Below are 12641 nucleotides of genomic sequence, written 5' to 3'. Positions count from 1 at the left end.
GCTAGGTTTAGGTTTAAAATCAGATTTGATTAATTTGTGGCTGTGCCAGCTAGTGACCACTTTGCAGAGCTGCCTCCAGAACAAGATTTATGACGAAAAACGTTAACCTGCTCAGTGAAAGGCGTAGCTCATAGAAATGGATAGAGGACTCAACCTCTATGTTACACATTTTAGCATGGACATTGCCACATTGCCATTGAGGGATTCCCCCATTATAAAGTAGTCAACTGGGGATTCCTATGGGTTGGGAGCAATCAGACAATGATCAGAACATTGTCCTCTTCTTCAAATTCAGTGCTATGTTTTGTAGATGGCCTTGACAGAGGTGATAAGTTGCCACAAAAAAATTGGTTCATGACTCCAGCACTGCAGGTGGCAGTAAATTACCAAAATAAGATGTATGCGTTTATCAAACACAAAACAATAATAAATTGGACTACTTCAAAATGGAGGGTTCCAATTAAAAGTGACTGAAGGGCACAATATGACACATAATCATATTTCCCTGCCTGTCCTCTGGGGCAATTAAAAGAGGTAGGGATGATTAACGTTGGCGAATCGTTCTGTAATTTTTATCTGCAAATTGCCATTGCCCTTGACTTGAGCTATCATCAAAGCTAGGTAAGCTTTGGTGAACCCCTTACTTGTTTAATGATACCCTTGTTTATGGGTAAGACTGCAAGTCAAAAAGAGTGAGGCTGTTCAGTATGCTACAAGGTTGTCTTAGCAATTATGCAAATACAATCTGGATTTAGTGTATTGTACATCTTTGGGTACTTTCTTAGCTACCTTATGAAAGAGCCCAAGACCAGGATAACAGCAGGGACTATGTCACTGCACACTGAGACTTCAACCCATTTTAACTCTAGTTGTTCTTCTTCAGGCAGTACACTAAGTAATGATGGATCCATACTGACTTGTACTACCTTTGGGTCTCCAATCAACAGACTATGGTGCACAGTACAACGTAGAGCAATGACTACATGGAACTTTATTCCACGTTAAGTAACTCATGCAAGCAGTAAAAATCTAATTTTAAAAACAGATAAAAATACAACTTATGTAACAGCGGGGACTGTGAAGAGACACAGACACACGCATACACACACATGATAACATATGCACTATACACACATGTACATATGGATTTTGTGTTGTAGATACACTACATGACCAAAAGTATGTGGACACCTGCTCATCAAACATCTCATTCCAAAATCATGGACATTAATATGGAGTTGGTCCCCCTTTGCTGCAATAACAGCCTCCGATCTTCTGGAAAGGCTTTCCACTAGATGTTGGAACATTGCTGCAGGGGACTTGCTTCCATTCAGCTACAAGAGCATTAGTGAGGTTGGGAACTGACTTTGGGCGATTAGGCCTGGCTCGGAGTTGGCATTCCAATTCATCCCAAAGGTGTTCGATGGGGTTGAGGTCAGGGCTCTGTGAAGGCCAGTCAAGTTCTTCAACACCGATCTGTATGGACCTCGCTTTGTGCACAGGGGCATTGTCATACTGAAACAGGAAAGGGCCTTCCCCAAACTGTTGCCACAAAGTTGGAAGCTCAGAATTGTCTAGAATGTCATTGTACACTGTAGTGTTAAGATTTCCCTTCACTGGAATTGCATGTGTGATCGATTTTATGCACCTGTCAGCATCGGGTGTGGCTGAAATAGCCGAATACACTAATTTGAAGGGGTGCCCATATACTTTTGTGTATATAGTCCATGTGATAGGAGAGTAGTGGCTTGAGGGCACACACTTACTGTGTTGTGAAACACAGTAAGTGTAATGTAATGTTTTTAATTGTATTAACGGCTTTAATTTTGCTGGACCCCAGGAAGAGAAGCCGCTGCCTAGGCAGCAGCTAATGGAGATCTATAATAAATACAAATACAAATTATTTGATGCAGAGACGCAGCAACCAAACATGGTGCCTGCTGTTCACTTTAGCAGCACAGCCCCACCAAGGTGACTCATCTTATTATTGGCTGTGGGTTCTGTACTGTAGTTCTGCCTCACAGAGTCAATATGTTACTTAAAACCGACGTCTGACCTGGTAAATCCCCTTGTCTCTGGCTCTGAGAGTGATGCCTCTAATATTGGCCATTATGAAGTCTCTACTGGCCGTTGGCTTGACTGTGATTGGGTGTGGAATGAGCGACGGAGGAAGGGGAGGTGGGGTGCAGGGGTTGCGCTGTTGTTCACCGGTTGGGGTCACAGTGAGATGTATCACTATAACAGATGTTCTTCTGGAAATGCATCACTGTGCATTGACTGGCTGCTGAGCTCTGAGCCTTGGCTGGAAGGCTTCCTGCTTGGAATACCAAAACTCCCTCCTCCATCAACACACATTTTTCCGACCCTCTGCAGAGCGTGTAAGAAAGAACACAAGATAAAGAAGCAGGGATTTCTCTCTCTGTGTCTACTCACGTTTCGACAAACTCAGCACTCTTGTAGACACACGTATGTTCGTTGCTAACTAACACCTCTGTTCCTAGCTAGCTAAGACATCTGTTCCTAGCTAACTAACATGTCTGTTCCTAGCTAACACATCTGTTCCTAACTAACACGTCTGTTCCTAATTAACACGTTGGTTCCTAGCTAACACGTCTGTTCCTAACTAACACGTCTATTCCTAGCTAACTAACACATCTGTTCCTAATTAACACGTCGGTTCCTAGCTAACTAAGACGTCTGTTCCTAATTAACACGTCGGTTCCTAGCTAACTAAGACGTCTGTTCCTAATTAACACGTCGGTTCCTAGCTAACTAAGACGTCTGTTCCTAATTAACACGTCGGTTCCTAGCTAACTAAGACGTCTGTTCCCAGCTAACTAATTCAGAGTTCCACTAGAGCTGTATTTGCCCAATGAGTTTATTGTGGAATCCCAATTCTCTGAGTTGAAGACTATTTGCCCGTTCTGCCTTTTTATTTATTCAACTCTCCAAACAGAGGCGTCTGTTTGGGCTGGATCCTAATATAACACAGAGGACAGAGGGTTCAGCGGTTTTAATTGAGCAGTTACACAAATTAATACAGCAGGCAGAACATCATTGTAGGTAGAACAATACAGAGAGCTCTGCTCTATTTGTAAGGCTTAGTCATTGAATTATATATTTTTTAAAACTATAAACAAACAAATCATTTGATTACATAATGGCTTATGCAACACCTCACAAATAGTATCTCAATACCAGAGCAGAACCATCTCAGCATCTGTTCTTAATATTCAAATGGACTGCAGAGGGAACTTATTTTCCTTCGCAAAGTTTATTGACGAACCAACTGCCCATTATATTAGACTGTTCTTAGAATTGTTTTAAAATAAGTTAGAATAATTGACTGCCCATAAATACATTAGGTTGTTAATATACAGCGATATACAGTGAGCTCCAAATGTATTGGGACAATGACACAATTTTTGTTGTTTTGGCTCTGTACTCCAGCACTTTGGATTTGAGAAATTACAATGACTATGAGTTTAAAGTGCAGACTGTCAGCTTTAATCTGAGGGTGTACAGAGGCATAAATATCATACCCCCAAGACATGCTAACCTCTCACCATTACAATAACAGGGGAGGTTAGTATTTTTTGGGGGGTATGATATCTGTTTACGCCTCTGTAACTTTCTCACTCATCATTATTCAGGATTATGCAAAATCATGGTAGCATCCACATTAATGTAGAAGTGAATATTCTATTCTTATTTACAATAAAAGTGATTCCAAAATGACACAATACATTATTTACCATTCATTTCTATTGGGCACAGAATAATCTGAAACACAACTAAAACAAACAGCAAATGCATCCAAAAACTTTGTAGTCAAAAATCTTTCTCTACTTTAATACACATATAAGCGTATTACATTTGTTTCTTAAATTCTTTCCATAGCGAAGGGGTTGAATATTTATTGACTCAAGACATTTCAGCTTTTCATATTTGTATAAATTTGTAAAAATGTCTAAAAACATAATTCCACTTTGACATTTTGGGGTATTGCATGTAGGCCAGTGACATCTCAGTTTAAACCATTTTAAATTCAGGCTGTAACACAACAAAATGTGGAAAAAGTAAAGGTGTGTGAATACTTTCTGAAGGCACTGTACAATATATACTCCCTGCTTGCACTGCAATATTGGGCAGCACATCCAAACTCACTAGATCATGACAGTGGGCATCTAGGGAACTGTTTTTGCGGGGAGTTAAGTACCTTGCTCAAGCAGGCAATGGCATCTAGGATTTGATACCAGCAACCTTGTGGTTGCCAGCTCACTTCCCCCCCAGATGTTGTCTGTCAGACCCAGGATTCAAACTGGCAACCCTCCGGTAACTGGCTTGATTCTCTAACCGCTACGCTATCTGCCGCCCTAAAGGGAGGTCTTTGGGTCAAGGACACAGGATTGCCTTAGTACCCTTGGTACAGGACTAGTCTGTACAGATCAGATTTGTATACAGTGCCACCACCGAACACAGCTACAGTATGCCAGATAGCCACAGTGTCCTTGGTTGTTACCTTGCAAAATGGTTGAGGAAAATGGTTGAGCAATTCCGTTGATTCAATCTTGCAAAGCGGTTCCTAGTCGCCAGTGTAATTTTGGGCTTGTTAGTGTTGTAAATGGTGTGCAATACCCCTGGGGATTTCACTGGAAACAGGTGTTTACTTAAAAGTGGAAATTGGAAAATCCTGAATTGGATTTGGAAGGAAAAAGCCTATTCGTGTGGATTTTTAAGAATTTTACCTATTACAATTTCTGTCTTTGGGCGGTGAAAAAAGGAGATTAAGAGGAAGCCTATCTGTTTTGACAAGTTGGTTGCTTAACCAAGTGTCATCAAATTCCAAAGTGCAGCCAATGTTATTAGCAGCTTAGTGCTCCTCTGCTTTCCCCAGCATGAAAATAGATTTAAATCAGGTTATCCACATGGGGGGCTGACCAAACAATAATAACATGGAGATCATAAATATGCTAATCACGCACAGCTGTTTGTTGATGAATTCATGTAACATATCAGTGTCTGAGGAGTTATAATTTGTGTACTTTTGTAACGATTCTCGTCTGGTGAAGGAGAAGAGGACCAAAATGCAGCGTGGTAAGTGTTCGTCATATTTTAATACACAAAATAACAACGATGAGAAAACGAAACAGTTCTGCAAGGTGAACAGACACTACACAGAAAATAAACACCCACCACCAAAATGGGGAAAACAGGCTACCTAAGTATGATTCTCAATCAGAGACAATGTTCGACAGCTGCCTCTGATTGAGAACCATTCCAGGCCAAACACAGAAATACAATAACATAGAAAAAAGAGCATAGACTACCCACCCCAACTCACGCCCTGACCAACCTAACACAAAGACATAAAAAAGGAACTAAGGTCAGAACGTGACAACTTTCTTACAAGGAGATCATTTTGGTATTTTATTAGGATCCCCATAAGCTGTTGCAAAAGCAGCAGCTACTCTTCCGGTTAACAAAAATGTTGAAACATTACATAAAACAGAACTTTAATAGACAAGATGTTACATCAGCCCCTGCCACGCCCTCTACTTCTCATCCTGTGTCTCCTTAACTCTTGTCAATAGGGGGGCGCTGTCTTCACTTTGGAAAAAATCGTGCCCAAATTAAACGGCCTCGTACTCTATTCTAGATCATACAATATGCATATTATTATTACTATTGGATAGAAAACACTCTGAAGTTCTAAAACTGTTTGAATTATATCTGTGAGTAAAACAGAACTCATTTGGCAGCAAACTTCCATATAGGAAGTGAAAAATCTGAAAACGAGGCTCTGTTTCAGGGCCTGCCTATTCAACTGGCTTTTATTTATTGATATGTATGCACTTCATACGCCTTCCACTAGATGTCAACAGGCAGTGGAAGGTTGAATGGGGTGTCTAGCTTGATCTGAGGCCGAATAAGAGCTTTTGGAGTGACAGGTCCGGTATTTTCTTTGTCTTCGACGGCGCGCGGGGGAGCTCGACATTGTCTTCTGAAAAGCGTTCGGTACACGGCGAATATCTCCGGCTCTGATTTTATTTGATACATATGAGAAAAACATCATAAAGTAGGTTTTTTCAACCGAGTTTTATCAGTTTATTCAACGTTTAATGGGACTTTTGGAATTTTCCGTTCTTTGCGCCAAGAGAGGATGGGAATGTTCGCGCCACAATGCTAGCCAAGGTTGCTAATTCGACAGAAGAAATAGACATTCTAAAACCAAACAACGATTTATTCTGGAAATAGGACTCCTTGTACAACATTCTGATGGAAGCTCAACAAAAGTAAGAAAACATTTATGATGTTATTTCGTATTTCTGTGTAATATGTTGATGCCTATTCTCCGCCGTGTTGGTGAGCGCTGTCTCACAATAACCCAAGCTGTATGTTGTGGTAAAGTTATTTAAAAAAATCTAACACAGCGGTTGCATTAAGAACCAGTGTATCTTTCATTTGCCTTACAACAAGTATTTTTATGTAAAGTTTATGATGAGTTCTTTGGTCAGATTAGGTGAGTGTCCAAAATATCTCCGGACATTCTGGGGAAATGTTGCTACGTATTCACAATGTATAACCACGATTTGCAGCTCTAAATATGCACATTTTCGAACAAAACATAAATGTATTGTATAACATGATGTTATAAGACTGTCATCTGATGAAGTTGTCCAAAGGTTAGTGATTAATTTTATATCTATTGCTGGTTTTTGCGAAAGCTACCTTTGTGGTGAATAAATGCCGTTGTGTGTTTGGCTATTATGGTAAGCTAATATAATTCTATATTGTGTTTTCGCTGTAAAACACTTAAAAAATCGGAAATATTGGCTGGATTCACAAGATGTTTATCTTTCATTTGCTGTACACCATGTATTTTTCATAAATGTTTTATGATGAGTATTTATGTATTTCACCTTGCTCTCTGTAATTATTATGGCTGCTTTGGTGCTATTTTTGATGGTGGCTGCAATGTAAAACTATGATTTATACCTCAAATATGCACATTTTCGAACAAAACATAAATGTATTGTATAACATGTTATAAGACTGTCATCTGATGAAGTTGTTCAAGGTTAGTGTTTCATTTTATCTCTATTTTGTCGGTTTTGTGAAAGCTACCTATGCGGTGGAAACATGGTGGAACTTTTTCAGTTCTGCCCACATATTTTCTATGGGATTGAGGTCAGGGCTTTGAGATAGCCACTCCAATACTTTGACTTTGTTGTCCTTAAGCCATTTTGCCACAACTTTGGAAGTATGCTTGGGTCATTATCCATTTAGAAGAACCATTTACGACCAAGCTTTAACTTCCTGACTGATGTGTTTTGATGTTTCTTCAATATATCCATCTAATTTTCTTCCCTCATGAAGCCATCTATTTTGTGAAGTGCACCTGTCACCCCTGCAGCAAAGCACCCCCACACCATGATGATGCCGTGCTTCACGGTTGGGATGGTGTTAATTCGGCTTGCAAGCCTCCCCCTTTTTCCTCCAAACATAACGATGGTCATTATGGCACAACAGTTCTATTTTTGTTTCATCAGACCAGAGGACAGTTTTCCAAAAAGTACGGTTGCAAACCGTAGTCTGTTTTTTTTATGGCGGTTTTGGAGCAGTGGTTTCATTCTTGCTGAGTGGACTTTCAGGTTATGTTGATATAGGACTCGTTTTACTGTGGATATAGATACTTTTGCACCTGTTTCCTCCAGCATCTTCACAAGGTCTTTTGCTGTTGTTCTGGGATGGACTTGCACTTTTCGCAACAAAGTACGTTCATCTCTAGGAGTCAGAACGCGTCTCCTTCCTGAGAGGTATGATGGCTGCGTGGTCCTGTGGTGTTTATACTTGCGTACTATTGTTTGTACAGATGAACGTGGTACCTTCAGGCATTTGGAAATTGCTTCCAAGGATGGACCAGACTTGTGGAGGTCTACAATTTTTTTTCTGAGGTCTTGGCTGATTTCCTTAGATTTTCCCATGATGTCAAGCAAAGAGGCAAGGTAGGCCTTGAAATACATTCACAGGTACACCTCCAATTGACTGAAATTATGTCAATTAGCCTACCAGAAGCTTCTAAAGCCATGACATAATTTTCTGTAATTTTCCAAGCTGTTTAAAGGCACAGTCAACTTAGTGTAAGTTAACTTCTGACCCTCTGGAATTGTGATACGGTGAATAATAAGTTAAATAATTTGTCTGTAAACAATTGTTGGGAAAATGACTTGTGTCATGCACAATGTAGATGTCCTAGGTTTTGTATTGAAGTCAATGTACCCAGAGGAGGACAGAAGCTAGCTTTCCTCCGGCTACACAATGGTGCTAACCTACAGGGTGTTGCTGCGGCTACTGTAGACCTTCATTGCAAAACTGTGTTTTTTAATCAATTAGTTGGTGACGTGAATATACTTGACATAGCTTTATCAAAAATGCTAACTTTTTAAATGTTTCAATATTTTTGTATTTTTATGAAATTCACTGAGAACGATGGTCCTACATCTCTCTGACAAAATGGATTCTAGAGTCCAATCAGTGTGTTCTCCCTTGGTCAAGGTCACTGTTTGCTGATGTGCTTTTACACACTTAAAACACTTCCTCTGAAAAGTTAAATGTTTCTAATGTACACTGTGCCTACAAATAACTCCTCAGCTTTTACAATGTGTTTGACAATCAAAGACATTGATTGATGTGGTTTTCCCGACTTTGGGGGAAGAGAGAAACTGCAGTTTACTTTGTTGGGCAAAATATTTATGAAGCACTCGTGTTGCATCAAATTCACACAGTCAGTGCACTGCCAACTTGAAGAAGTCCATTCTGGTTTATTGTTTACTTTGCATTAAAGCGTACGCCTATGACATTTTTTTTATGCATGTTAAATCTGCCTTCAGGTTTATCATCACAGTATTGCATTGCATTTTCCAAAAGGACAGATCTGCTGACAATAACAAACTGAGTGTTTATTCTCTGTTGTTCTGATGTGTAACCCACCCCCAAAAAAGTGTTCTCCCATCACAGTTTCAATATGGATATCAAAACAGACTGTGACCTTATGAATCACACAGTGCATATTTTACAGTTGTCCATGGAATGAGTTCCCACTGTTGTATTGGTTGGGAGGAAATATGGTGGGGTCAAACAGCTATGCCATTTCCTGTGTGGCTACACATCTTCAGATGCTAAGAAAAACTTTACACAAACATTAAGTGTCCCAGGTGGATGCTCTTTCTTGTGGAAAGTGATGGGTTCTTTATTCTCTGATGCATGTATTACGGATTCCTAAAAGTAGACTGTGTTACATATCTGGAATAAATCACCGTGACAGTGTGATCGCACTCATGCAGTCTCTCGTACGTGTGGCTTAATCAAGATTTACGAGAGCAATTACACATGAAATGCACCTTCATTCATTCTCTCTGTGAGTGTGAGATAGAGCTTAGAGCACTTTCATCTGTGAAAGCATTATGTGTGCATGTGTGTGAGTGTGTGTCTGTGAATGTGTTTATACAGTGTGTGTGTGTGTGTTCTAGCTTCACACAGCTCAAGGGGACCTGACTGATCCCATTTGCAGCCACTCTCTCAATGACAGAGACTTCCACACCACAGATCCCTGACCAGTGCGCAACTGATGCTCATTTCATCTAATTACACTTAGCAACAACAAAAGGCTGGAGCAGGCAGAGGAGATCCACACTAATCACATTAGAGCAGGGGGAAGATTGGTCCGTGTGATCGAGTGATTTGGCTGCACACGTCTGGACAGCCCTTCACCAATAACATTCAGGCCTGCTGCTGGTTGTTTATGAGATTAAGCTGTCATACGGCCATCACTCACATTTAAGACCCTCTGGTCCCTATCTCCCCTATCTCTATTACAGACCCTCACTGTCAAGGGGAGAGGGGTGGGTGAGGGGGGTCAGATGGTGTGACGTTGGGCAGGAATGCTGAGTCCACGAGATGGGCCCGGCCGAGCTGAGAGAGAGAAAAAGCACCAATCGGAGTTGAAGAAATGTTGCAGTTGGCTCTTTGGTCTGTAACCGTACCTCATAGCCAGCAATTTATCCCCCAGAATGGGCCATTCCCAACCTGGCCCCCCATACTGTAACGACCATCTAATCATAGTAATGCAATGAAGGAACATTTCAGTCCATAACACTGCTGGAAAATAAATAATACCCAGATGCATTGTGGTGTGTTTTATTGGGGCGGCAGGTAGCCTAGTGGTTAGAGCGTTGGACTTAGAGCGTTGCAAGATTGAATCCCCAAGCTGACAAGGTAAAAATCTGTCGTTCTGCCCCTGAACAAGGCAGGTAACCCACTGTTCCTAGGCCGTCATTGAAAATAAGAATTTGTTCTTAACTGACTTGCCTAGTTAAATAAAAAATTCCTTCTCCAAATGTCCAGAGATATATTATAGGTCTTATTCACTCCTATGACCTCATCACCTGTGAAGACAGACCTAATTGTAACGATTCTCGTCTGGTGAAGGAGAAGAGGACCAAAATGCAGCGTGGTAAGTGTTCGTCATAATTTAATTGAAAACTGAACACTACACAAAATAACAACGAGGAGAAAACGAAACAGTTCTGCAAGGTGAACAGACACTACACAGAAAATAAACACCCACAACCAAAATGGGAAAACAGGCTACCTAAGTATGATTCTCAATCAGAGACAACGATCGACAGCTGCCTCTGATTGAGAACCATACCAGGCCAAACACAGAAATATAATAACATAGAAAAAAGAACATAGACTACCCACCCCAACTCACGCCCTGACCAACCTAACACAAGGACATAAAAAAGGAACTAAGGTCAGAACGTGATACTAATGTTATTTAGAACATAATAAAGATACATGTCTTAGAAAAACAATATGTCATGGACTTCAGTGTATATATACACATACAGTACATTTTACATTACAGGCATCACAAGCTCATACATGACAAAGCTCTTGTAGTCAGTGCTCTAACTTGGTATGTGGGAACATTCTGTACTGTAGCAGGAATATTCTTCCTCATGGGAATGTGAATGACATTCCACCAGCATTCGACACCAGCTGCGCATGCAACTCTAACAGGTCCCGTATAGTTTATGTCATCTTTTTGTGCCTGTTGCATCCTTAGCGTTTCCAGAGAAAAGAGACGTTCACGTTCGCATTTACACTACCACTTGTTGTTGTGTGTAGAGGAACTACAGAGGGAACTGTCACAATGAGATTTCACTTTTCAGACATGCAGCAAGCTAGCATGTGAAGCCACAGTTTCCCAGACTTCACCATACTACTTCAGATTATGATCACACACTCTTACCCTGGTAACTTTTACCCTGGTAAAAACAATTAGTTAGTAAATATTATGAAAATGTTCCAGTACATTTCTGGGGATTCATTTAGCATTGCTAAGTAATTTATTAGTGTCTCAAATTAGACTGCAAACACATGACAAAGATGTGGATGACCGACAAGGTCTTCAAAACTGGTGCTGTTTTCTTTGGATTTCAATTCAGAGGTGCAATTTCACATCTCAATATTTGTATTATGTGTACAGTATAATGTATGATCTTGGGAAACATGCTTTTAGCGTCAATAATCACAAGTTGAAAATCAAACATCGGTTTGATACACAGTGCCAAAAATAGCCAAACAGTGATGTCATCCATAACTAAAATGTATTCACACCTAAAGCATATAAACACCCACATTGTTCAACAGCCTGTATACAGTGCATCCTTATCAAAACCAAAAATTAGATACCTCTCCGTTCTGCAAAATGTTGTAAGATCAACTGTTCTCGTTACTGTACTGTCACAGTTAGTTGCTCGGTTTAACTGTCGTTCAATATTGGAGGAGGCCTATGTCTATCATAGTGTGGTTCAGCTTTCGCACTATGGACAGCTCTAACATAGGAAGCTAGTTTCAGCACCATGGACAGCTCTTATAGGGGAAACTCGTTTCAGCCCCATGGACAGCTCTTATAGGGGAAATCGGTTTCAGAACCATGGACAGCTCTTGTAAGGGGAACAGTTTCAGAACCATGGACAGCTCTTGTAGAGGGACCCGTTTCAGAACCATGGACAGCTCTTATAGGAGAAACCAGTTTCAGAACCATGGACAGCTCTTATAGGGGAAACCAGTTTCAGAACCATAGACAGCTCATATAGGGGAAACCAGTTTCAGAACCATGGACAGCTCTTATAGGGGAAACCAGTTTCAGAACCATAGACAGCTCTTATAGTGGAAACAGTTTCAGAACCATAGACAGCTCTTATAGTGGAAACGGTTTCAGAACCATAGACAGCTCTTATAGGGGGAAACCGGTTTCAGAACCATGGACAGCTCTTATAGGGCAAACGGTTTCAGAACCATGGACAGCTCTTATAGGGCAAACGGTTTCAGAACCATGGACAGCTCCTATGGTGGGAAACGGTTTCAGAACCATGGACAGCTCTTATGGGAGAAACAGTTTCAGAACCATGGACAGCTCTTATAAGGGCAAACGGTTTCAGAACCATGGACAGCCCTTATAGGGGAAACCGATTTCAGAACCATGAACAGCTCTTATAGGGGAAGCCAGATTCAGCACAATGGACAGCTCTTATGGGGGATGCTCTGGTAATGTACACAGCCGCAAT

The sequence above is a fragment of the Salvelinus alpinus genome, chromosome 24, assembly GCF_045679555.1.
Source record: "Salvelinus alpinus chromosome 24, SLU_Salpinus.1, whole genome shotgun sequence".
NCBI classification, from domain to species: Eukaryota; Metazoa; Chordata; class Actinopteri; order Salmoniformes; family Salmonidae; genus Salvelinus; species Salvelinus alpinus.
The sequence above is the reverse complement of the archived record's forward strand: the minus strand, read 5'-3'. Positions refer to the sequence as shown.